This window comes from Coccinella septempunctata, chromosome 7, assembly GCF_907165205.1.
Source record: "Coccinella septempunctata chromosome 7, icCocSept1.1, whole genome shotgun sequence".
Taxonomy (NCBI): domain Eukaryota; kingdom Metazoa; phylum Arthropoda; class Insecta; order Coleoptera; family Coccinellidae; genus Coccinella; species Coccinella septempunctata.
In genome coordinates this window covers 26,220,393-26,233,346 of record NC_058195.1, presented here as the reverse complement: position 1 = coordinate 26,233,346, position 12,954 = coordinate 26,220,393, and the positions used below count along the sequence as shown (strand labels likewise).

Here is a 12,954-nt window from a genome sequence, read left to right as displayed (position 1 = left end):
CCCCTCCCACGGTAAAAATCTGAAAATTCCAGAATGCGACAAGACTGAAAAACGTCGTCAGCTCCGGTTTATCGCATATCAACAGATGAAAAACGTCGAAATCTTCAGCGGCATGTAAGAAAAACAACGTGAAATACAGATAAGCGGTTTTTTACATTTACTCTGCCTGTCGGAATAAACGTACGGAATATTCGAGAATTAAAATATTTTCAAAGACGGAAATTTAAAACGAAAAAATTCACTAAGATGAACTCCAATTTTCCTCAGAAAACTGGGGTTCATTACACCACCTCCACCTCGGAAGAAATTAACTTACGATGAAGTAGTGAGCTTAATTTCACGACTCTATCTACCCCTAGAAATAATGACCTTACTTTCGCGCGCGCCACCTGTACTCGTGACCAGTTTACAACTCAAGTACTTATCCTCTCTATGGTTGGAATAGTAGTTCCAATGCGCACGCAGAAACGTCAGCGTCAGTCATTTCGGCGCAGGTCTCCGCCATCTTGTCAAAGCACCTTGTTCAGCGTTCCGTGGACACATGATGTGGGTATTTAATAGTGGAAAATCTTCTTTCTCTATGTGGAAATTCATCTTCATCGCTGGTCGGAAACGTGCCATGCTTCATCCCTCCGGTGAGTACCTAATTTAACTGTGTTTGGCGGGTGTTTGAATTCCATCGTGGTTTTGTAGGTTACCCAGGAATCGTGGGAGCTGCAACAGGTGGAAAGCCTCCAACAGATCGACGTGGGGGCTCAATGGACTGGTGTGACCCGGCTGCACGGACGCTGAGACTTTCGGATCCGGTATGAAACTTGTAGGTGGGTAATTTCTAACAATAAACTCTCCAATCTTCATCGTTCTTCGTGGTCAACTTTTCTTCTTGGAACGGTTTTTCTCTGTACTCTGCTTTCAGGTAGACGGTGTTTTCTTCAGGTAAACAGTGTTAAACTAACGGTACAATAATTTCGATTCGGTTCAGGACAGAAATTGGTTAGATCTATTGGATTAATAGACGGATATACTCAGTTGCAAGGTGAAACAGTATCCTTTATTGGTATTCCTTACATAAATAACAGATTTTTCGGACAGTTTTAACAGGTTTGATTTATAATTGCATGCTGAACGGATGAAAATCTGTAGATACGGTATTTCGGTCAACGGTGGTGCATGTACGGAATTTGAACGGAATTGTTACGGTGTAATCGGTTATAATTATGTTTGATAATGGGCATCCTATCAACGAGATTTCTTCTTGCAGGTGGCCTTGGTTTCTTGGACAGGCACAGAGGGCTAACTCCCTACTGGTTTGCATGCGGAACTTGTTTAACTTCTTCCGGGGTGATTCTATCCGTTGATTCTTGGAGACAGATTGTCTGGATGCATTGGTTCTGGTTAATTGAGCAACTACAGTTATTCAGATAAACAGGTAAACGGAAAATAATAATATAATCGGTAACAGAAAAAAAAATATATATATATTCAGAACGGAAAAAATAACGGATTCCCTCCTTTCAGAGGTTATTTCTATAGAACGGTTAACGGATCATGACAATAATATATATTATGCATGAAATGGTTTTAAATCTTTAATGTGTATGTTAGTGATTTTTCTACCCTCTGTATCTTTCAGGTCGTAGACGACAGGTGAAACGACCTTAACAACGGTGAACGGACCGGAAAACTTCGGAGCCAACTTGGCGGCGAAACTGTCAACGGCAGAGGATAAAGGACGGTCTCGGCGTAGAACTTTATCTCCCACATGGTATCGGACTTCTCTTCGTCGAAGATTGTAGTGGTGAGCCTGTTGCTGGAAGGCACGGTACAGTTTGGTACGGACGAACTCATAAGCCTCCTGGAGATGTTTGATCTGTTGAGTACGGTAAGTCATGTCTCTATTTTCTTCTTCTGTACGGTTGGATTCTCCGCTCATTTCCTTATTGTGGGGGTTTGTCGAATAAATCGCCCTCGGGACTTCTAGTTCCCTTCCATAATTTAAAAATGCCGGTGTAAATCCAGTAGACTCCTGTTTAGCGGTATTGATGGCAAACGTTAACTCTCCTATCTTTTCATCCCAGGTTCGTTGATCTGCTTCACAAAACTGTGCTATCATTGTCTTCAGGGTACGGTTAGCTCTTTCTACAGGGTTGCACTGAGGAGTATACGGTGGTGTGAAACGGTGAGCGATGTTCAGCTCTCGGAGACTGTTCTTGAATAGCCTGCTGTCAAATTGTACTCCATTGTCGGATATTACTAGTTTTGGGCAACCATATTTCAGGATGACTTGTTCGTAGAGGGCCGAATAAACAGTTTTGGCGGTGGCTTTCCGCAACGGACGACACTCTACCCACTTTGTGAACCGGTCTTGCATTACCACGATGTAGGAGTTTCCCTTCTTTGACCGTGGCAATGGTCCTACAATGTCTGTGGATACTTCTTTGAACGGCGCATCCGCCATTCGGTGTGGTTGCATCTTACCAGGGGTTTTCTGTTGCGAAACTTTGTACTTTTGGCACGATGTGCAGTTCCTCACGTATTTCGCAATGTCTCTAAACATCCCTGGCCAGTAATAATTTCTGGCTATCCGTGCAATCGTCTTAGCAATCCCCATGTGACCTGCTAGTTCTGAGTCGTGGTTTTCCTGCAGTACTTCTGTTCGCTGTTCGGATGGTACACAGAGTTTCCAGGGTTGGCCGGTTCCATCTTCTGTGAAGTCGGATGAGTCCCAGAAATGTCGCAACAGTTTTCCATTTTCAACGGCGTAGTCAGGAAAATTTGCTGGGTCTTTTTCCACCTCCTGTAACTTTTTGTTGTACCATTTGCACTGAGTTGTTTCTATCTCGGATAAACATACGGAATCTAGGGACGGCAACGGGTTTCGGGACAGGCTGTCGGCTACTTTGTTCATCGATCCTTTACGGTACTGGACTTCGAAGTCGAATTGCTGAAGGAAAACGGCCCATCGAGCAATTCTTCCGGACGGCGACTTGATGGAGTTAAGCCATTTCAGACTCATGTGATCGGAAATTACTGTGAAATGGAATCCTTCTAGGTACGGTCGCAGTTTCTCTATGGAAAATACTATGGCGAGACATTCCTTTTCTGACACTGAGTAATTTTTCTCTGCGGGGTTTAGTGTTCGGCTCACATAGGCGATTACTCTCTCCTCTCCATCGATCACTTGTGTTAGGGCACCTCCAAGGCCCATGTCACTGGCGTCAGTTTGCAGAACGAACGGTTGGGTGAAGTCTGGACAAGCCAGTATCGGAGATTCTGTGAGTTTTTGTTTCAGAAGCTCGAAGGCCTTCTGCTGGTCTTCTCCCCATTTCCAACGGTGTTTCTTCTGTAGTAATCGAGTCAACGGAGAAACTAAATCGGAGAAGTTCTCTATGAAACGACGGTACCAGCTGGCAACTCCAAGAAATCTACGTAGTTCTCGGACGGTTTTCGGTATTGGCAAAGACACTATCGAAGAGACTTTGTCGGGATCGGTACAGATGCCATCGGAGGTGACGACATGTCCAAGGTATTTTAGGGATTTTCGCACAAAGTCACACTTGTCGGGGTTGAGACGAAGATTAGCTTCTCTCAACCGTCGGAATACTTCTCTCAAGTTCTCCAGGTGCTCCTCGAAAGTTTCCCCTAGGACAACTATATCGTCCAGGTAAGCGAACGCTTCCGGTTCCATTTCTGGGCCAATGACGGTGTCTAGGAACCTCTGGAAGGTGGCTGGGCTTGCATGTAAACCGAACGGCATCACGGTGAATTGGAATAGTCCCCTTCCCGGAACTGTGAAGGCAGTAATCGGACGGCTCTCCTTTGCTAATGGTATCTGCCAGTATCCTTGTTTCAGGTCCAGTGTGGAGATGTACTTCGCTTTTCGGAGTTTGTCCAGAATCCCAGAAATGTACGGCAACGGGTATGCATCTTTCACAGACACTTGGTTAACAGCACGGAAGTCGATGCAGAAACGGTACTTTCCGTCTTTCTTCTTGACCAGTACAACAGGTGAACTCCACGGTGACTTGGAGGGTTCAATCACTCCCTCAGCCAACATACGGTCCACTTCCTGGTTGAAGATCTCCTGCATTTTCGGATTTAGGGGTCGGTACCGTTGTTTGATCGGTTCGGTGCCCGGTTTCAGTTTGATCTTGTGTTCAATCAGGTCGGTTGTACCATATAGGTCTTCGAACTTCTTTAATTCCTCGGTCAGAAATGCCTCCAGTTCTTGTTTCTGAGATTCTGTCAGTTCCAATAGGTGTTCTTCGGCGGTGTGAACTTCTGCGGTGGTTTCGACGGGAGCCATCGGCTTCGAGATCAGTCGGCCTTCCAGAAAGCACTCGGCGGTACTAAGATTCACGGAAAACTTGAAAGTCGACAGAACATCCATCCCCAGAATAATGTCTACCGGTAAGCTTGGTACCAGTAAGAATTTCAAATCAGGCAGTGTGTAGTCGGAAATTTGCACGGTGGTGGTGTACAATTTCGGCGTGACGGTGGTTTTTCCGTTCGCTATTACTGCAAAACTGTTGTGCATTGTTTGTCCTGTGATTCCTTTACTTTCACAATGATCGGATACGGCCTGACTGCAAAAACTCCTGGTCGCTCCTGTATCTATCAGTGCTCGGAAGTGTTCGCCGGCTATTTTGACCTCTATTAACGGTCGGTTATCATTACAGGTGGTCGGTGTCAGTGGAGTCAAGATTCCGGGAGATGTGGTCGACTCCGTCTCCAATCTCCCCTTCAGTTTTCCGAACACGGGCAGTCTCGTGAGAGAATGTTTTCCCTCTGACATCGCGAACAGAATACTTTCGGTGGCCTGCGACATTCTCGGCGCATGTGGCCATATCCACCACATCGGAAACACTGTGTCTGGAAGGACACTCTCCTCCCTGATGATGATTGGGTCCGGTCAGCGTGGCTATTTTCGGCTCGACGGCGGGGTGGCGGTGTTGAATTTCCGGATCTACCTTCGGACCTGTTTCCAGAAGTTGGACGGTGTGATTCCTGTTGCCGGACTATTGACTCTCTGGATCGGTGTGACTTTGGACGGCTTTCCCCCTGCGGAGAAAGTCGTGTCTGGTTGGCTTGCGTCGGCGGGGCTGATTCCCTGTGATCAGTTGTTTGATAAACCTGTTCTCCGGTATCCACAGAAAAACTCGCCTGATATCGGTTCAGTTGACGGGGAGTGTACGCCAGGTGAGGTTCCTCCACGAAACCTGGTTTTGAGGGTGGCCGGGTGTACTGGCTCATCTGCCATTGGACCAGTTCAAAAACTTTCCCCTTACGGAGAAGTTCATCATACGTCTTGGTCTCCTGAAAGGCCAAGGCCTGTTGTAAGGGCGGAATCAACCTCTGTCGGATGAGTCGGATCTGCTCCACTTCGGATGGTTTGGTATAGGTGAGTTTCTGGAATAAGTTCTGCATCCGGGTAACATACAGAAGCAGCTTTTCTTCAGGACCTTGTGTTCGTCTTTTTATTTCTTCCAACAGATTCTCCTCATAGTTGACAGGCAGAAATGCTTCTTTCAGTTGGTTGCTGAAATCCTCCCAATCCTCGAAAGTACCTCTCCTGGGAATAAACCAATCCCTTGCATCTTTCCGTAGTAATTCATAAACTGATTCGAAAACTTGTTCCAGGGACACTTTACGGGATTCAGCCAGCCTCTCCACTTCCTCAAGAAATCCGGTCACACTTCCAGTGCCATCAAAGGAAATGTTCCACTTGTGTACAGGGACAGTCGGTATTGTTGATCGGGACTCCGGTTCTGATCTGGCAGGTGTAGTGACAATTGGTCGGTCAGGACTTATCCACGGTGCAGGTAAGTGTGGAAAAGACACCCTTCGTGTAGAATTAATCCATCTACCCTGTGTCAGACCCTCAGGTGTTGTTGTTCTACAGTCCTGTGACTGCGTGAGAGGTATCGCTGGTAACTGTCGCAGTAATGCTGTACATGTCTGCCTTGTCTCATTCATGACTTGTTCTAATGTTGGGTTCCTTACAGGTGTTCCAGTATGTGAGACATCGACCGCTACAGGAGGGTCGACACCATCTCCCAAGTCGATAAGCGATGGCTCTCGGAGCCCTGAAATCCGTTCCGGTTGGATTGGTGACACACCAGGCGAACTGGGCACCTCCACATCTAAGAGAGACCTCCGATGTCGGTTAGATGGTTGCGGCCGTTCACGATTACTCTTCTGACGTAGCTCCTCTAGTGTCTCCAACGCCTTAGCTGTAGTTGCCTTCATTTGTCCAACTAGTTGTAACTGTGTTGTGTCTGCAGTAACAATAAAGTCCAGCCTTCCTTGTATGTGTATCAATCGGGTGTAAATTCGCGAAAATTCGTTAGCCGCATTCTCATGATTGAAGTTCTGAAGGGATTCCACTAAATCGGTGAGTTTATTTTGGCAAATCTCAATCTCCGAGGCGGGGTTCAATGATGTTGGGGGTAATAGAGGTTCATTAGCCTGAAGTACTTGTCGTAGTAGACTCCGTTTAGTCATCACAGTACCCGGTATCGATTGTCCTCTCAGTTGTAATTCGTATGTGAGTTCATCACTGAGTAACCGGTTTACATCCATGTTCGACATATTATATTCAACTAAGTCTGATTCAGAACGCACCAATCTTTCACACTCGGTAAGTCTTTCACAATCTGTTTAAGTTCTAAGTCCAACCCGGTGAGTTAATCGTTAGCTAACCTAGTCACTTAAGTTCGAAGTGGGTATCGGTACACCACACAAAAAAAAAAAAAGTCTAAGTCCCGGTGTATCAGAAGAAAAAAAAAAAAAAAATCTAAGTTCAAGTCCCGGCGCACTAAAATAAGCTAAGTCCCGATGTATCACACCAAAAATTTTACAAGTCCAACGTTACTCGAAAAAAAAATTTCAATCAGTCCCACTAAAGTCCGAAAATATTCGCGGAATACCGCACTCACTCGCAAGTCGTTTCGTATGGTCCGGAAAATTTCCCGAAATTCGAATCGCACCAGAACGCACAGGTTAATTTCCAAACAGTTTTTCAAGTTCAATATCCAGAAAATAAATCGCAATAGGTTTCAGAAAAAATCAGCAATAATTGGTAAGTTTCAACAGTACAGGTCAAAAGAAAATGAAAGCCGGTAGACAAGTTATCAATAGGGTAATAGGTGATTCACTATTAACTGATAGGTAAATCAAACCTATTAAATTTTACCAATTGTGACAATAAATTTTCAATGTTCGGAAATTCACTCACCTTCAATACGAAATTAAAACAGTTCAATTCAATAAATCAGAAATAATAAGAGATCGGAAATAATTTTCACTGATATTAAGGCGCAACAATAGTTCAGTTTTCAACAACTCAATAAAGTAATCGGCAAAAGGAATAATCACAAATTAATTAAATTATTTCCAATAGGTTTCAACAATAGGAAAATTTTCAGAATATAGTCAAATTCAATTCACAGTATAACAGTTCAATACAGAGTGGCAGGTAATAAAACACAGTTCAAGTTTATTTTTCACAGTTCTCGGTTCAAGAAATAGTTACTCACTGTTCTTAGGTTTTACTCACTGTTTCGGGAATTCACTCACTGTCCGGTTAATGTTTCTCACCTCTGTTGTTTCCTACTGGATTTTGCACTGTCCCTGCTCGGGCGCCATTTTGTAACGCGCGTTTCTCGGAGAATCCTTAATCTCGAGCGCCAGCTATTCTTTTCAATAGGAAGAATAGCAAACCTACCAGAGTAGCTGCTAGCCAGAGACAGAGCTCGGTGTTGTCTAGGGTAGTAGCGACAACGAAGAAGTCAAAATCGAACTATGTAAAAGTTTATTCACAACTTCGGAAACTAATTGTATGTACAAGGGAGATATGTGTGATATCAAATATGAGTGATTCTATCAGTGAAAATACATTCGGGAAATCTTATCCGGTCACGAGCACTTTATGAAATTTGTACCGGGTGTAATGAAAAATCAACGGTTCAACAAAAATGCGCCAACCAGAACTGACGAATGCTAAGGACTTGCTATACGGTATCGGTGTGTAGTTGTATTTCTCCGGGAATGAAACACAATAAGGGCGGATCTGTTCGAGACCTTTATTCGCTGCCCCAAGGGTTAACACGCCATGACTGACAGCGAAGAAAATGTCTATTTTTAGCGTAACTACGGGATTTCACTGACTACTTGCGGTATCTCTTATTCTCTGCCCCAAGGGTTAACACGCCATGACTGACAGAAAAGAAGAGATTTCGGATTTAACACTTATGACGCGGACAGGGGGGTTGACGGAACTTTCCCTTCAGTACCCCAAGGGTTAACACGCCATGACTGATAGCGAAGGGAAAAGTCAGACTCGCGAAACAGGGTAAAGAACGATAAAATACAACAGGAAACGATACAGTACAGCAGTGTCAAAGTTAAAGAAGTAACGGCGTAGGTCTAACAAAGAAACTGAACGGCACAGACGGGGACCTACCTCCTTTGTTTCAAGCACTCGAAACTCAAAGGATTTAAAAAGAAAAAAACTAAAAAAATTAACTCTAAGCACTGATGCAAATAACACAAAATGATTATTCTCAACGGCGAAAGTACTACGGAAAATCAACTGAATTTATACTAGAAGTTAGAAACCACGTTAGCACTGAAGTAAAATTCAAAAGTCAGCCGATGAACTGAAGTAACAGTCGAGAAGTCGAAAAGTGAAGTGCCCGTCGCGGGGGGGAAAATTTGCTTTTATAGGCATATCCCCTCCCACGGTAAAAATCTGAAAATTCCAGAATGCGACAAGACTGAAAAACGTCGTCAGCTCCGGTTTATCGCATATCAACAGATGAAAAACGTCGAAATCTTCAGCGGCATGTAAGAAAAACAACGTGAAATACAGATAAGCGGTTTTTTACATTTACTCTGCCTGTCGGAATAAACGTACGGAATATTCGAGAATTAAAATATTTTCAAAGACGGAAATTTAAAACGAAAAAATTCACTAAGATGAACTCCAATTTTCCTCAGAAAACTGGGGTTCATTACAACATTTACAATGTATAGGACAAGTCAAATGAAAAATAAAAAATTTATTTTCGGGAACTTATTCTACGATGACATTCATCGAAAATCCTGTACTAAACTTTTCGCATTAATTCACTCAAACATAAAATTCTCAAATGCCACCACTTTCTTGGGTCTCCCAATAGAAGGGAATTCTTCGTCATCCTCTTCATTCACAATCTTTCTGATTGTGGAAATATCCAGCTGAAATATAAGTCGTTTAGATTCAGATGAAACATTATATAAATTCTCTTACATTGAATATGTTCGCTACAGTCTGATGTATTGTGGATTTTAGAATATCAGGGTATAAATATTTGAATGAGCGGACCTGGATTCTAAATAGCACTTCCTGAAGCCCTGTCTCTTTTTTCAATCACTTTCGGCATTTTCGTGATAAAAATTGATATTAGTTGTGGCAACGGCGTTATGACATTAACGACATTTCATGAGTGCCAACCCAACTTCGTTCTAGTTACAAAAACTTGAGAAAATTATTTCATGGCCAACCGACTGCTAAAATAAATTTGAATGAAGTATAGTAAAGATTTACTGTACTGTAGATACCGTATACTGGGGAATAAAATTTCTGGACCCGGCAACGCTGATCACTAGCCACTCTAGCCAGCTGCTCAGTGCAGAAACGAGAAACGACAGTACGTGAGATTCGGGTTTCATTCAAAGAAGCGCAAGCCGAACAAGGAAGCATTCATTGGTGCCATTTTGATTATGTCGTTTCGTTTGCGCGTTGTCTCGATTGTTTTGTGTGTTTGTGTGAGACTAACGTGTGAATTGATATGGAACGAAATAAATTCCAGTTTGATTATCACTTAATTCTTGGTAAGTAACTGATTTCCTCTTTAACGTTTTCCATCTACTTACACGTATTATTAAATCTATCCATTTGTGCCATAATGTCACCGAAATATTTGTATATGTTCATTTTTATTATTTTTCATCACAATTCAACTGTTTCACCCTAGGTCTTACCTTACCACAACCAGGTTGAACGAGAGGTTGAATCTTTTCAATGGAATTTTCGAATAAATCTTTATTCGTTTTATAATATCTATTTTAACATGTGTTTGTTTACCTATTTATGCAAATTATATCATTTGATTGAAGTTGTATCATACTATTCATACTTCATACTGTGAATGTTTTGCAGTAGCTTTTGGTGTAAGGACAAAATATGAAGAAGCGACAGATTCCGAAATAATACAAACTGTTACCCATACGGATATGGTTGGATGACTTCAGATGTTGGACGGAATAAAAAGTGAGTTTTATAATTTTTTCATATGCTGAGATTTTTTGCTTTCCTTCAGTTCATCCTCAGAATAGAATGAATTTTGTGTTTATTTTCACTACTTGCTGTGCGAGTTGCTGTCAAAATAGAATCTGCACTGAAATTGTTCTCGTGATGTGAATTTTTTTAGGGCTTTTATTCTTTTGTAAATAATGACTTAACTTTATAGAGTCTGAGAGTCTAACTTCAAACGAATTCTGTGAAAAAGGGCAGTTTCTTTGTTGTAAATATACTAGCACAGGTCGATTAGTATTTTTAAATGGCGCTTTCTTAAGTGAAGGAATATGATACTGTAATTTGATACATTATCGAAATTTTTTTAATTTTTTCCGAGGGGGTAACCACTTCCGAAATCGAATTACTTTTTAAGACCGAAATCATCATCCGAAATCATCGTCGAAATCATCTTGATTTCCGAAATCAATGTTACATTTTTCACATAGTGGTTATCCTTTCGATTTTTTAAGTCCATTTCTGAATGTTTTATCAAGTTACACTTAAGCATGTACCAAATATCAAAGTCTTATTTCTTGTCGTTGAAAAGATATTCAACAAACATCGACTGATTCGAAAACGAGAATCTGATTCAGCTCTAAGAAATAACTCGGTTATTTCAAAAATTTAATGTCACGAGGTTCTTGATAATCGTTTTCTGTCAAATAAAAAGTTGAATAAAACTAACTAATGAGAGTAGCAGCGAAGATTAACGAGGATATTCATTAGTTTGTCGTTCTGTGGGTACCAACGTTTGTTGAAAGATCGAACAAAAGAATATGAAATAAAAACTTAATATTTGAGTGACTTAAGAGTAGTCATAAAAAAATTAGAATTGTCCTTTGAAAAAATCATCACTGACGTCATGTCTGAAATTAAGGTTACGCTCTACAACATTTTTCTGAATGAAAAAAAGCGAAACTTAAACTACCGATCGCTCTGTCCGGGCATATTTACAACAAAAAAATTGCCTTCGATTTACTGAATTTGTTCAAAGTTAGAGACTTGCACTATATAATCTTCTGTTAACATCTATTTGTTCTAATAGCAAAAATCACACCGATCAGGAATTTGACAAGTTGAAGAAAACATATTTCAGTAAAGTGTATCTTTTCAGTACTATAAATATTCCATACCACCCATGTAGTATCATCTAGTACTGACAGGTTCTTTATAAATAATTTTTAGACCAGTTGGCGTTAATTTCGAAATTCTATGATGTTATTCAGTTCAAAACCCTCTAGTAAGGAGCATCATTTGAAGCCAAATGCTATGCAACAATCTTTAATAAAGACCCCTTATTTACTGCTGCTCAATTAATTTTCTGAAAAGTACATATTAATTACTTTTCCTCCAATTTTGCGATAATTACCCCAATTCTTCATAGACCCTAAATTGACAAAATATGAAACTTTCTGTTTCTGAAAAATCATAAAAATATATTTATTCCAGGAATGCCAGTTGCCAACGACAATTTCCGTTTCAATTATCTGCAGACCCTGATGACGAAGATAAAGGTTTCGTGTATATTGATACATATTTTTATGTAGTTGATGGAAAATGAATGAATTTTTTTAACTGATTTTGATCTATTCAATGCAAATATAACCTTTCAGGAAAACCTTATACATTTATTTATTTATTTATTTGAAAAGGATACAGAGTTGAGGCAAAGCCTATAAAACTCAAAATAAAAACATATACGTTCTACATAGAATCAAGAATACATTGTGTGTACATGAAAATGAAAAAGTGTGAATCAAAATAGAGAGGAAAAAAAAATCCACTACCACGAGTGTCACCGACGTACGCGACGGCACAAATTATCATAGTTGTTTTTGAACGCATTGACAGACTCCGAGTTCACAACTGCCGACGGCAAACTATTCCACGCACTAAAAACCCGGTTGCAGATGAAATTTTGCCTCTGCGACGATCTAAAATTTTCCTTAGACAGTTTATATGCATGACCACGTAGACGACCATCGGAGTTCAAAGTGAAAAGTCTGCTTAGGTCAGCTCCAAAGAGATTGTGAAGAGCACGGTAAGTTGTGATTAGGTCGCCTCGAATCCTCCTGTCAGCAAACGACAGTAAATTCATGAGAGAAAGCCTCTCTTCATAACTTGGTCACAAAATCCCATAAGGCAGACGCGTCGCTCGACGCTGGATACCCTCCAACAAAGCCAAATCCCTGTTCAGTACCGGACACCATACAGGGCCAGCAAACTCCAAGATGGGGCGGACATAGGTCTTGAACAGGACAGCACATGTTGAGGGCTCGCATCCGTTGAAGGCCTTCTGTATCATGAACAGAGATCTTTTAACCTTATTCACAATGGAAATTATATGATTGGACCAGCTGAGATTCTCGGTAACAATCACACCGAGATCAAAATGACTGCTACAGGTGTTGATGGGTACATCGTTCAGATAGTACTGAAGACGGGGATTGAGGGAACCTAGGTGTAAGACAGCACATTTCTCCTGGTTGAGGGGCAGTTGCCACTCTCGGCACCAATGGGTCAGCGCCTCCAGGTCCTCCTGAAGTTCCACAGCGGCTGCAATAGGGTTTCCGAACAATTTCGTGTCATCAGCAAATTGGGAGCACTTTGAT

General features: G+C 41.5%; 1 long non-coding RNA gene across 1 annotated transcript; it reads left to right on the top strand.

The window, feature by feature from the left end:
• The first annotated feature begins 450 nt into the window (after positions 1-450).
• On the top strand, positions 451-1,786 carry LOC123316376. Its single transcript, XR_006538065.1, has 4 exons — positions 451-635; positions 694-821; positions 1,262-1,429; positions 1,634-1,786. It is a non-coding gene; the product is annotated as an uncharacterized LOC123316376 (long non-coding RNA).
• The last annotated feature ends 11,168 nt before the right edge of the window (positions 1,787-12,954 follow it).